This window comes from Dama dama, chromosome 5 (assembly GCF_033118175.1).
Source record: "Dama dama isolate Ldn47 chromosome 5, ASM3311817v1, whole genome shotgun sequence".
Classification (NCBI taxonomy): Eukaryota; Metazoa; Chordata; class Mammalia; order Artiodactyla; family Cervidae; genus Dama; species Dama dama.
In genome coordinates this window covers 124,086,737-124,090,024 of record NC_083685.1, presented here as the reverse complement: position 1 = coordinate 124,090,024, position 3,288 = coordinate 124,086,737, and positions in this window count along the sequence as shown.

Sequence of the window (3,288 nt, the reverse complement as noted above, 5' to 3'; positions counted from 1 at the left end):
CTTATGTATTCTGTCAAATAATTTATGCTTCTGGGTAAGTAAGTCTTCACTTTGTCTCACATGGGGGTGTGTGTGTGTAAGTATGAGTGTGCTGTTTTTTTACGGCAAATTTCTATATTTTGAAATTTGGCTTAGTCCTGGAGCAACCTTTATTGAGTCACAACTGTATTACTCTGTGTGAAGGAGTCACCCCCACCCACCTCTTCCCTCCTATACCTGAAGGCTGGAATACCTTAAAACCTAGGTTTTGGCTGTTTACACTGAGGCTTGCTTTCCTCTGGGAGTTCTTTAAGTTCTCAAAGTACAAAAAAAGTTGCCAATTAAACAAAAAAATAAAGGGAGGACATAAGAGAAACTGGAATCCTTGGTAGGAATGTAAAATGGTGCTGCCTTTATGGAAAACAGTAAAGTAGTTCCTAAAAAATGTAAAACTAGAATCACTGTCTGATCCACCCATTTCATGTTTGGGTATGTACCCCAAAGAATTGAAAACAGACTTGAAGAGGTATTTGTACAGTTATGTTTGTAGCAGCATTGTTCACAATGGCCAAAAGGTGGAAACAACCCATGTCCATCAGTAGATGAATGGATAAACAGTGTGACCTATACGTAAACAGTATGCTGCCTGCTGCTGTTATGGGGCTTCCCGGGTGACTCAGCAGTAAAAGACTGACAGAGGGAGAAGGGGGCGGCAGAGGATGAGATGGTTAGATAGTATCACCAACTCAATGAACATGAATTTGAGCAAACTCTGGGAGACATGATCCCCTGCAGGAGGGTTTGGCAACCAACACCAGGATTCTTGCCTGGGAAATCCCATGGACAGAGGAGCCTGGAGGGCTACAGTCCATAGGCTTGCAAAGAGCTGTACTTGGCTGAAGCGACAGCCCGCAGGCCCCGGGAGATGGCAGAGGGGAGCCAGGCGGGCTGCGGCCCATGGGGCTGCAAAGACTCACACATGACTTAGTGGCTGAACCGCTGCAACAGGAGCGGAGCTGGTGCACCATTAGCACAAGGCCCTGACGGGGCCAGGGGTCCTGTTCAGTCAGCTTCGCCAGGGTCCCTGGGCCCTCCAGGCCTTCTGGCCTCGGGGTGGGCAAGTGAGCTGGGGGCCCAGGGAAGGCTGAGGGCTGGGACTCAGGAGCTCCAGGGCCCTCCCCACGGCCGCCTGCAGGCCAGGCCCAGGCAGCAGTGAACTCTTCCCCTCTCGCCGTCTCCTAATGGCAGCGGCTGTCTCCATGGGTCACGGTCCAAGGAGGCCTCGGCAACTGGAATATATGGACACAGCCATTAAGGTAACAACTTCACAGAATTCCCTGCAGGGCCAGTGGTTAGGACTCAGTGAGTTCACTGTTGTGGCCCAGGTTCAATCCGTGGTTAGGGAACTGAGTTGCCACAAGCCTCAAGGTGTGGCAAAAAAACAAAACAAACAAATTGTGTGGCCCTGCATGATATGTCTCAGGCAACTCCAGGACTACTCGTAAATTGGGAGATTTGCTAGCAGGAATCAGGGGTACTCTCAGGGTTTATTACAGTGACCTGGTAAGGATACATAGCCAGGTCATCAGGGACAGAGACCCTGGGGGGAGTCTAGAAGAATCCAGGTGCAGGCTTTGTTATGCTCTCTCTCTCCCTTCCCTGAAGGTCACCCAGAGCTTCCTCTTGCCCCAGCATCGAAGATGTAGCAACACGTGTGATGTTTCTGTCCAGAAAAGCCTGCTAGAGATGCACCCAAGGGTTTTACAGGGGCTGGTTGCAGGCAGCCTCTGCCTGGCATTTGCCAGGATTCTAGACTTGCAGAGAGACAGCAGGTGTTTGTTTAGCATAAACCACATTGTTCGGGACTTCCCAGGTGGCGCAGCAGTAAAGACTCCGTCTGTGATGCGGGAGACTTAGGTTGGATCTCTGGGTCAGGAAGATCACCCGGAGGAAGAAATGGCAACCCACTCTAGTATTCTTGCCTGGGGAATTCCATGGACAGAAGAACCTGGTGGTAGTCCATGGGGTCGCAAAGAGTCGGACACAACTGAGCAACTAACGCTTTTCACATGTATAATTGAATCACTTTGCTGCACAACAGAAACTTACACAACATTGTAAATCAGCTATATTAAAAAAATTTTTTTTGATTAAAAAGTTAATTAGGGACTTCCTTGGCAGTCCAGTGGTTAAGAATCCATGTTCCCACTGCAGTCAACACAGGTTCCATCCCTGGTTGGGGAACTAAGACCCCTCAGGCTGCAAGGTACAGCCAAAAAAAAAAAAATTTTAATGTCTAATTACATAATTAGCCAAGATGTCTCATTAACATAAATATTTGGGCTTGTTTCATTGGCTTCTTTTGGTTTGGTTTCCAGCAAGTAAAATATGGTTAAACAACTCCTTACCACTCAACTAATACTACTTAAGAAAAAATTTGTATTTTCTAAAAAATAAGGACACATAGTCCATGAAAATGGTCTGACTCTTGAAACTTTGTGTGATTCTTTTGGCTTGTTTCTTTATAAACTTTTTATTTTATTTAATTGTAAAAAGGTAGATTTCTCCCCCAACCCCACCCCCATTGCTTTTGGAATCTTAATTCCCTGACCAGGAATTGAATCTGGGCCCCAGTAGTGAAAGCCCTGAATCCTAGCCACTGCACCACCAGGGAATTCCTGACTTTATGTTATTTCCATTTTCAGTTTTTGCTCTTTTAAAGTAGACTTCATTTTTTAGAGCAATTTTGAATTCACAGCAACATGGAGAGGAAGGTACAGAGATTTTTCTTATCAACATGCCCCACCAAAGTGGTACATTTGTTGCAGTTAATGATCCTATATTGACACCTTGTCATCACCCAGAGTCCTTAGCTTCAGGAATTCCGTGGTGGTCCAGTTGCTAAGACTTCAGGCTCCCAATGCAGGGGGCCCAGGTTCCATCCCTGGTGGGGGAACTAGATCTCACATGCACAACTAAGACCTGGCACAGTGAAATAAATAAATAAAATGTTTTTTTAAAAAGTCCTTAGTTTACATTAGGATTCACTTCAGTGTTGTACATTCTATGAGTTTAGACAAATGTATAATGACTAGTATCCACCATTATAGTATCATACAGTGTAGTTTCACCGCCCTAAAATTCCTGAGTTCTTCCTATTCTTCTCTCCCACCTTGGTAACCAGCCCCCAGAAACCACTGACTTTTTTTTTTTTTTTTACTCTGTCCATAGTTTTGCCTTTACCAGAATGTCACATAGTTGGAATCATCCAGTATGTAACCTTTTTCAGATTGGCATCTTACATTTAGT